General features: G+C 34.5%; 1 long non-coding RNA gene across 1 annotated transcript; it reads left to right on the top strand.

Moving 5' to 3' along the window:
- Positions 1-631: 631 nt before the first annotated feature.
- LOC139904951 (uncharacterized) lies at positions 632-1,730 on the top strand. The gene is made up of 2 exons (XR_011779301.1): positions 632-730; positions 777-1,730. It is a non-coding gene; the product is annotated as an uncharacterized lncRNA (long non-coding RNA).
- Positions 1,731-11,627: the final 9,897 nt, after the last annotated feature.

Genomic DNA, 11,627 nt, shown 5'->3' with positions numbered 1-11,627 from the left:
CTCAAGCTTTTACGAACCATAAAAAAAGATCTAAGGGATTTTCTGGATCTTTAAAAGCTGAGAGTATTGCTTAATACTTAATTAGTTATAAAAAAAAAAAGATATTATGGATATCGAACATAGCATCTCCATTTATCTTGATTAGTGCTTGGAGCAACTTCTACATAAACAGTTGCATATTATAGTTATTAGGGTAATGCAGTTGCCCCAACATTATCAGAATCAGCAGAACCTAATTTTGGTACGGCAACTACGTAAGTACAAAGGACACAAATACAAAATTTTCGCAAATTTGGTTAATGTTTACCTCTATCACAATTGCAATTTCTAAATGTGTATTAAGTAAAAAAATTTTGCTATTATATTTATTAAAAAAAAAAACATGTTGTTCAGTTACATATTTCTACAATAAAAATATTATCTTGTTTCAGAATTTTTTTTTGTGACTTCACTTTTCTTGATTGCATCAAACAATATGTGATCGCGCCTAGATCGTTTAATAAGTAAAGAAGACATTATTGCACTTCAGTTGATAAAAGAACAAAAAAATAATTATTGATCAAAAAATAACGCTAATTGTACGAGTTTTTCAGTTAGGTACGACAAATGTACCGAAAATGCTGTTGAAGTGTTATGTATTTAATATGTCCTTTCTGGTTTTTATCTTCCTGTATATTCTTTTATGTATTTAAGTACTGAGTTTTATGTATTATAAATAGTGTCGTCTCTTGTAAATATATTTAGAGTATAATTAGAACACACATGATCTAGTGTAGTATCATTCCTCCACGTCCTTCTTCCTCTCATCTCTCCCGGTCATCCTGGATCTCTCCTATTATAAATAAGCTTGCGTCTCTCCCTCGTCAAGACGCAACATTGGCGACGAGGATGGGATCAGGATCACGTGACCTCCCTGCTGTGGGATCATCGATGAAGCTAGCCCTGTTGGAGTTGGGTAGCCCTTTTTCGTCGATGGGGAGAACGCTCGTTCGTTTGCGGAAGGCGGAGCAATATGGACTGTGCCTATGTTTGGGCCTCGTGGAGGAAGGAAGAGAACCTTGGTCACTTTCAAGAAGTGAAGTGTGTGTCCGGGTCCGGGACCACATAATTAAAAATGGATTTGTTCCTACACAATTTTGGTTCTCCTCTGTTCCTACTCTCCCGTTCACATCATTGGTTGATGGATGTGGAACGGTCTCTCTTGTGGATCATCCCGAGTTGGATGAGGGTACATCGAGCAAGATGTCTCCCAGGGACGAGCAGGGAGCTCGGGTCCTTAAAACCTCGACAAGGGTGAGTGTTGTTTCTCCCAGGGACGAGCAGGGTGCTCGGGTCCTTAAAACTTCAACAAGGGTGAATGTTATTTCTCCCAGGGACGAGCAAGGTGCTCGGGTCCTTAAAACCTTTATGAGGAGTATTGTCCTCCTTTCTCCGGTGCGCGTGCTGAGAGCACGGCACGTCTATGGAGATAAACTTTTAAAATACAAGGAAGAATGCTTTGTCCTCGCCTGGACATGGATGGAGCGGATCTATAGGCTGCTGTTCATGGAGAGGAACCTGTTTAAGCACCGCCATGGATTTGGTGCTTGGGGGGGTGATGTTATGTATTTAATATGTCCTTTCTGGTTTTTATCCTCCTGTATATTCTTTTATGTATTTAAGTACTGAGTTTTATGTATTATAAATAGTGTCGTCTCTTGTAAATATATTTAGAGTATAATTAGAACACACATGATCTAGTGTAGTATCATTCCTCCACGTCCTTCTTCCTCTCATCTCTCCCGGTCATCCTGGATCTCTCCTATTATAAATAAGCTTGCGTCTCTCCCTCGTCAAGACGCAACATGAAGGAAGTGGAGCTGTAAACCACCAAGATAGTTAACGAAAAATAAAAGAGTGATTTAGTTTCTGCTGCTGTCCAGTCACAAATACAGTTCCCTTAGTTAATATAGTTCTTGAACTATATTTTTGCTGACCAAATAGATCTTTATTATCAAGGGACATCTGATTCTGACGATGATTTATAACTTTGGGGGGACTGCAACACTCTAAGGGTGGTTATTTTTCTTTTTTAGAATATAAATACAATATTGACATTCTAAATTTATATTTATTTTATTAAAAAAAACCTTTATATTTTATAGAAATGTGGCTCAAAATTATTTAACAGTGATAGAGTCACAACTGGGTAAATACTAAATCATATATGTATTGTATAGAAATCTAATCTCCTTACAAAATGGTGTTCTTAAATATCCATTCTAATATAATGTACCTAAATATTACAAAATAACTAGTAAAAAAATTAGAAATATAATTTGTAGAACATAAAATGAAAAAAATAAATAAATATTCCATTTTTAAATATCCTCATTTGTTAAGAGACAGTTAAACTCTTTGGACCACTTTCTTCTGAATAGAGGGAGTGCTTCTGAAGACTTTTTTCTTCATACTGCTCTTTTTAGAGAGGTCTCTTAATATTCTTAAATTCAATTCAAATAATTTTTTACTGGGCCTTCCCTACTTCACTTTGCAATTGAAGGCAGTGAGCTCATTCTATAATTTTTCGTCAATTTAGTTTATTTTCTTAAGTGTTTTTTCTCCTTGGTCCTTTCATCCTAGATTTGGATCCTGAGAGTGAGACACCTCTTTAATAGCGACTCAACAACAAAGTTATATAAGGTATACCGTTATTTTTTAGGGTTCACAACTCAATATGTCCGTCGTTGTACGAAAAAACTTATAATATGTCTGTTCTCATTCGAAGGCTATAAACATCATGAATTTGATTCGGCTTAAAAGTGCTCCTTTTTTGTTTCGTATTTAATTTAGTAAGAGGAAGAAATCTTTATGGTTTCAAACAAAAAATTTCAGTTAGAATTGTAAATTAACAAATTTAAAGATTTTCTTGACTCTTTAAAAACAAATAATGAATATTTTAGTACATTTATAAATGTGTTTGAGTGCTCATAGGATCTGAAGGTTATTTTGATACAAGATACAACTTTTTATTATCTCTTACATAATATGCTCTAAATTAAAATTAAAAAATTTAGGAACTTTTTGAATTTATGATTAATAGAATAAGGAAAATATCCATACTGTTGTTCTGAAAATATAAATATCTGTATTTGAATTTCTTATATTGTTAAAACACTTGGACAGATATGGTCATATCAAAATAATATCAATAGGCACTCGTCTATAATTTTCTAAATCTTTTAGCTTGACTCCAATCTAGATTGTATTTCAATGTACATACTTATTAATTTACTAATATTTGATTTAATGTCTAGCATGTATCAATATGCGAAGGAAGTGTGGTTAAGTCATTAAATTATAGCAAGGATAGAGGCATGTATAACAAGGATAGATTTTAATTATCTAAGCTCCAATTTTTCTAGTATTTTAATATAATATGAAGTCTATGACTGGATCAATCGTGACTATTAAAAACTATTCGATAATATATGCAAGGGCAATACAGGCGCTGTTGTAGTGAATATTGTCCATATATCAGTGAGGACATCTTTCTATATTTCACAATAAAAATATAATAGTAAATAAGTCATTATAAAGAGGTTCCCTATCAAGAATCCATGGAATAACAGTTGAGAAGGAGGTAAAAGTTGGTGTTTAATTTCAACCTTTGATTTTCTAGAAAATAAGAAACTAATTTTAGTCATCAATTTTAACTATCTTTCTTTATTAAATTATGTATGAATGATTAGAAAATGTTATTTATCCAAGATATACAAATGTTATTTTTATATCAGTGAAATGTTATTTTTGTTCTCGCCGAAAAATAGGTACACCAAGCGGCATCTTATTCCATTTCCCTTGGTCCATTCACTTAAAACTAGTATACAAGAATTACACACTTTGGAAGGTGCCCACCATTTATCGTGATTCCCAATTTGGCATTTTAAAATAGGTCAAGTAAGCTTTCTTAGTTAAAAAAATTATATCACTTCTCTCACCTATAAATGTGTAAAATAGCAAAATAAGTTTGGATTATTGAAGCCCGTGCATATGGAAGTATTTGTTGAAAACGTTTTGCAAAACTGAAATGATATTTTTTGAAGAGTATAAGAAAATTAGCACAAAATATAAAGCAAATCACCAATTTATTTATTGATATTGAAGATTTAAACAACACATACTTATCAGGTTATATATTTTTAGATCATTTTCAAGTCTTGTTTGTTATTTTAAATGATCTGGCCTTACAATATTTCAAATAAAAGTAGCAAAAACTTATGTTAATATTAACCCTGTGGAAAAAAATAGAAGTTATTAATAAAAACCATAATTGGATACGGTTTTCAAAATTACAATTTGGTATTGCTTTTAATATATTATTTATTATTTTTGTTAGTGAGCGTTCTAGAAATTAAGTACCCATCATTACTCATGCTTGAGGACAGTCACTCATATAAATTAATATAAGCATTGAGTGTACATATAAAGATCAGAGAGAACTTAAGATTTCTTGGGAGTAATCTTCTATGTTATAAAAGCAAAATATCTGTTATAGCCAACACCAAATTTCTCTGAGCAATGCAGGGTACTATAATAAGTACATAATAAGCTATTGTAATAAAATAATTTCATTTCCCTCACTAATCCAACCGGGTCAACAATTTCTCATTTATCGCTTTTTGACAGACCAACCTAGAGGTAAGTAATCAATGATTACTAAATATTGCTTAAGGGTTTTGACTGTTTTTATACAATAAGCTGCAACATCGATAATAAAAACCTTTACTATCTCGCCTCAGAAATCAGAGTACAAAACGTTGTTAAGACTTTTTATTTCAATACTTATAAAAAGTATTTGTAATTGTAATTTTCTAAATCACCATAGTCTTTAGAAAATTCATTGAAGTCGTGTTGTAGTCAAAGATTAAGAAGTAACATTTTGGAAATGATAATCTTCTTAACTCAGACGAAACTACGGTCTATAAATGTAGTGTAGGTAGGTTACCCTTATTTGATAAATTTGGAAGATGTTAAGAAGGCTGACAATAGAACAATTACAAATATTGAAGTAAAAAGTCTTAACAACGTTTTGGGCTCAGATTTTTGAGGCGAAAGACTAAAAGTTTTCATTATCGTTGATACAACTTATTGTATAAAAGCAATCAAAACCCTTAAGCAACATTTTCTAATGATTTTGCATGTCACTTGTATCGCTCATTGTCAGCTCAGAAAAGCAATGCTCTATCTAATTACTTCGAAAATACCAAGTCTCATATATTTTAAGTTAAATTTTTGTTTCTTAATTCTGATAATCGAAAACGATTTATTATTACGCCGAATACTTCAATTAAATCTTAATGGTATGGTGAAAACAGTGATGCAATGAATAAATCAACATAGATAACGTTATCCATTCATGGTATATAAAAACTATGTTATGAGAAAATTTGTACGTACAACATAAATTAGTACTGATGAATGAGACCACTACACATTTTCGTCGAGGTTATTATCAATATATGAAACTAAATATTATTATATTCGTATCTACCCATATTCATAATTTTGAATAGTTATTTTGCATCTTCGTTATAGATCCTTTTCATATAACATAATTTTTTATTTAAATTACTGTTTCTAAAGAGTAAATACTAAACATTATTAAAGAAAAAAGTAAAGACCCATTAGATCCAATATTCAGAAGTGTATTTGAGTACACCTTTTCAGTGTTCGAATCAAGTCTAAGTCCTCATATTCCTGATCTTTCTGGTTCCGAGTCCAAGTTATTATACTCCGGGTACATAGAAAATAACTTATGTCCGGATCAAGGATCAACCTGTAATCTTGTCTAGGGCAAGGAAAATATTAAACGTTGTGCTGCAACAATTTTCGTCGGGAGGTTATCATCAATAAAACCTACATAGTACAACCAATATAAAAAATCAAATATTAAGATATATTTTTAATATTATACTCATATCTACCTATAATCATAATTTCCATTAATTATTATGCATTTTCATCTAGATCCTCTTCATAATCTATAAATAATTATTAATTACTCATTCTAAATGTTAAATACTAAATATAATTAAAGAAAAGACTAAATACCTAATAGTCAGAGTTGTATTTGAGTAGACCTTTTCATTGTTCAGACGCATTTGAGTAATCATCATTGGGTCTTTCAGGTATTTCAGGAATAATGAGTAATGTCTGGATCTACCTAAAATATCGTCTAAGGCAAGAAATTATTTCGAAAAAATTATTCCTTAATCTTTGCCTACACTAATTTACTTTGAGACTCTATTGACTTTGTAATAGCGTAGTGAGGATAAAAAGGAATAAAATAATAGTTATGGCAGCTTTTGTAAATAAAAAGATATATTAAGGTAGGGAACACTCTCCCTGAATCAGGTAGCAACTATAAAAACCTGGCTCTCTTTTATAAGATTTTGGACCATCATTGGTAATAACTAATAATGTTAATCCGGTGTGTTTTTTTGCTTAGCCTGTTAATTTGTAATTGATAATATAAAGAAGGAATTTTCTTTTCATTAGCGGTTGACTTTGTTATTTAATTCCTGAGAAGGGAACATCATTTTCTAAATAGATTTAAATATATTCAAAATCTGATCGAACATTCATATATGCTCATAAAAGATGGCCGTAACCCTGAAATTTATTGCAGATTTATAATAATAAGTCCTTGTTAGACTCAGAGTAGAATTGGCGATCGACATCGGAGTAATTCTAGCAAATGTTCATTCTACACTAGATCTTTATCTTTAGTAGTGTATATTCTGATAAGGAATACTAGAATATATAGTAGTTAAAGAAAAAGTGTGCACAGCCAAGGAGAGGTAAACTTTTCATACATATCATTTCATATTTTATTTAAATTACAATATCTATTATTTAGATTAGAACAAATTATATGAATAAAATGAGTTTTACGTAATAATCAAATTTGATATCATAAATAACTTTATCATGATGAAATACTGATTTAGGGAACACCAATAGGAAATTCAAAATATTTATATTAGTTTACAAATTCAGAGCCATTTCATGTCAAAGAAGATTAGAGCTGACTAATTTCACCCATTATAACATTCTATTTTTTTCGGCTTCTAAAATTTGCCAAAAACTCTAATATAATCATTCCCAACACTTAGTTGACGATACAAGACAAATCTTCTTTCAATTGGATCGGACTGAGACATCGCTAATAGAACATTATAATTATCCCGTTTTGTAATTGCCAACGATATATACTTGACAGCAAGAATTTTTTTATTCGTCAATCTTTGTGACCCACTACTCTCCCATTCATCAAGAAATATTGCAAACTCTCGAAGAAACGCGAAAGGCAAATAATAAACGATTTATACTAACAGGGACAAATGAGGACTTGGACTAGAGACTTGTGAATTTCCTAGAAATTGATTCAATATTTTATAGAAATCTGACTCAAAATTATCTCATAGTGATAGAGTTGCGACTGGGTAGACACTAAATCATATGATACCGGGTGTCCCGAAAGTCTTGCCCGGTTTAGATGCTTTTTTCGAGGTTTCAGATACTTTTTACGTAAATGTTGCGTACATAAAAGTGAAAGACCGTTTTCAGTTTAACAAGTTTTGTTCCGATAACATTTCGAAATTCATAATTGTTTTTGACATGGAGGCTAAAAGACATGAAATAGCTGCTCTGCTTCGTGCAGGAATTAGCCACAAGGAGATCTCTGAGGCCACCAGCATGTCCGCCAGCACCATTGGCAGGATCAAAAGGAGGTTGGACAAGGGGGAAGGCCCTGAAGACAAGCCTCGAAGTAGGAGACCTGTCTTAAATGCCACTAAGAAGAAGATCAGGGCCCAGATCTAGATAAACCCTCTTCTGAGCATCAGAACAATTGCCAAGAAGAACGACATGGGCAGGGCCGTACGTCAGTATTGCACTTGGTCCGCTTCAGCGGACCAAAAAAAACAAAACCTTACTCAACCGTCCACCAACCATATAGGTATGTAAATATAGATGAATTAAGTCATAATTAATTATTAAAATCTATTATATATATGTAACTTATGACCAACTTATAATAGTACTGAGTCATTATAATAAAATTACATATTTGTAGCACGTCCATCCAAAAGGAAGCTAGATAATTTTTCTCAAAATTGAACATGGAATACATTTTCCAACAAATTATACTTCATTTAGATGAAAAAATGATTCTGATTAATCCTTTGGAGGCACCACAAATTGTACTTAATGTAGCCAAAATTCACCGGCACATTTATAGAATTAGTAAATTAATAAATTATATCTCTAAGACAATATTGGGGCCAAATTAAGTCAGTTAGATAAAATGGAGGTTTTAAACTACAGTTAACACTCTCGGGTATCTCAATTCATCGCAGAAATTTGAATTCAAATCCTGTAATTTACCGTAATATCTCTTTCAAATATTGCCTGTCATTTTATAAATATAAATGATTGAACCTTTGAATATAAAATGCGTTTTCCGCTTCCCGTGATACATTTCTGATAATTAATAAATTACTGCAATTATTTCAAGAGTACTATACAGCCAAAAATAAAAACAAAGACGCACACAACATTTTTCGTATGGATTTAAAGTACTTCACATTGAGTGGATATTTGAGTTAGATATTATGTTTAACGTTACTGGTTGCAAAAGTGAAGTACTTTACAGGCAAAAAAAAAAAAAAAAGACGCACACAAGATTTTTCGTATGGAGTACTCTTGAAATATTTAAGACCGTGAGAATTTGTTTCATTGAATACAAGATAAATTAAATTATTACTGCTTAAAAGGGACATAAATAATAGTTATGTACTTTTTAGAGTGGATTGTTGCAGTAATTTATTAATTATCAGAAATGTATCACGGGAAGCGGAAAACGCATCTTAACAGAGAGTTGGTGATTTGTTCTATCTGTCAGAAGGAAATACAGAAGGACAACCTTAATGATCACAAAGTTAAACTCCATAAGAATGACCCCAGCTGTAAGTATCAAGTGAAAATTGATCATAAGAAGCAGAAAACATTGAACTTTGCTGTTAAGAAAACTTCCTCTGCTACATCCTCATCCTCAGTCACTGCCTCCTCCTGTCCCGATGACCCTGCTCCAGTTGAGGCCTTACTGCCTGAACCAAGATCTGAAAAGTCCATTTCTGCTGAAGAGAAAGTTACTGCAGACACAGAAAATAATGGCGACTCATCAAATTACCCCAGCGGACGGATTTCTCATGGAATAAGACTTCCTAATCTCGATATCGGACCAATCTTCTCTCCCGAGCAGCTCTCTGTAGTCAACAACAACAATATTCCCTCTGCAGAGGACTCTGAGACTAGCGACAATGTCCAGGGAGGTGAGAAGAGCAAGACTGAGGAGATGGAGTTTGTGGACGGAGGCCCAGAGTACCCTGTCGTCTTCACGAGCCAGCTGGGTGACCCGATACTTACCGGGCGGAAGCCAAAGCGGAAGGACATCCACACCAGAACCATGAGTGGAGACTGAGCGGGAAACTGTGCCTAAAGTCGAGAGAGATCATCCTCTACAGCCCAAGTTACAAACATACAGTCCTCAGATAGATGACAAATACTCCAGAGACTTTCAATATGATTGGTTCCGTAAGTTCCCGTGGCTAGAATATGACGAGGTTGAAAAGTCAGCCAAGTGTTTCGCCTGTTCCAAATTTTCCATTTCCAACCTTGGGAAATTTGAGTTCAAAACATGGAAAAACAGTTCTTCGTTGAAAGTTCATTCTAACAACAAAAAACACAAACTGTCGATGGAAAAGTGGATCAATTTCCTCACATCAAAGAGAAAAAATACCTCGGTTCTCGGCCATGTTCAGTCTCAACATGCTGAGGAAGTCGTGAAGTGGCGAGCTTATTTGAGGTATCTTTTCCAAACTGTTGGTTCCTCGCAAAGCAAGGATTGGCTTTTAGGGGCGATTCTGAAACAAGAGAAAAGTTGACGGAATCTAATGAAAACAATCGAGGAAACTTCATGGAGCTTTTGTCCCTGCGTTCACACGACAATCATATTCTCAAAGATAAACTGGAGGCCGAAGTCAAAAAATTTGGTTCAGCTGGGGCAGGTTTTGCCAAATGGACTTCACCTGACATCCAAAATGAGCTGATAGAGATTATAGCATCCAAAGTGACGGAAAATATAATTGAAGATGTTAAGACTTGTGCCGGCGATGATGACTACTGGTTCTCTGTGATTGTTGATGAGACATCAGATATGTCAAACACGGAGCAGTTCAGTCTGTCACTGGGATATCTGACGAGTGAAGACATCAAGAAAGAGAGCTTCCTCAAGTTTGTAAAAGTTACCCAGACTGACGGCAAATATTTGTTTGAGAAGCTTCACAAGGCTGTCAAGGATCTCGGCCTTAACCCCACCCACACTGTCTTCCTGGCCGCGGACGGTGCCTCCAACATATCTGGCATTAAGAAGGGGCTTGCCGCCAGGTGGAAGGAAGCAGCCCCACTGTAAGTCTACATCCACTGCTACGCCCATGTCCTCAATCTTGTAGTCAAGGATCTTCTCTCAGATATAACCCTGTTGAGAAATACAATGGGGACAGTACAAATTTTATACAACTTCATTGAAGGGTCGCCAAAGAGGTCAGCAATCTACAAGTCGGTGAAGATAACAAGTAAAGATGAGGAGCATGCCAAGGTGATGACCCTGAAGAACCAGTCTGCTACCTGCTGGAGTCTCCGCTACGATGCTGTACATGCTGTATCTCTAGGGATGGTCAGAATCATGAAGACCCTCATAATAATGAGAAAAGATACAGATACATTGTCGAGTTCAACAGCAACTTCTCTGCTCAACAGCATCTTTAGTCACGAATTTGTTTTCGGCATTGAACTGTTGAAGACACTCCTCAGACACACATCTAGCTTGTCAGATGAACTTCAAAGCAGAAAGGTTGACCTAACAAAGGCCCAGAAACACGTCAACCTAGTGATTAGGACTCTTGAAGATCTTAAGAATGAGAAAATCTTTGAATCAATCTGGAAACTTGCTGAGTTGAAGTCGTCTGAGATGAAATCAGTATTTGACCAGGAGGACTCAATTGATTTGGAATTCAAGGAGGCGAAGATTCCAAGGAGAATAAAGTGGAATGGAACAACTGAATCCTACTTCCGTGAAACACATTTCGATGTTGCAATCAATAAGATTGTATTAGAGCTTGAGAGCAGATTTGCCACCGACGATACAAACATCACAATGGATCTCATTGCAATCGTCAATGACAGTGAAGTGGAGATCTGTGTCATTGAGCGTGTCGCCAAGCACTACAGGCTTGAACTCGAGCAGCTCCAGTCAGACCCTGCAATCTTCCAGCAATTCAAGGTTAATATTATAATGTTACATTTTGCATTATATGTTTAAAATTTATGTTTCTCTAGGCAGATATTGACACAGAAGACATGGTTTCGTCACAAATTGGTGCGGAGTTAATAAACTCGGGAGTGTTCCGCCTGATGCCGGAGCTATACAAGGTGATCGTTATCCTGGCATCAATGCCCATCAGCAGCTGTGAGGCGGAGCGGTCATTCTCCTGTCTCAGAAGGCTTAAGAACCACATGAGGAC

This window comes from Lepeophtheirus salmonis, chromosome 3 (assembly GCF_016086655.4).
Source record: "Lepeophtheirus salmonis chromosome 3, UVic_Lsal_1.4, whole genome shotgun sequence".
In the NCBI taxonomy this organism is placed as follows: Eukaryota; Metazoa; Arthropoda; class Copepoda; order Siphonostomatoida; family Caligidae; genus Lepeophtheirus; species Lepeophtheirus salmonis.
Note: the sequence above shows the minus strand (reverse complement) of the source record. Positions and strands in the feature narration are given on the sequence as shown.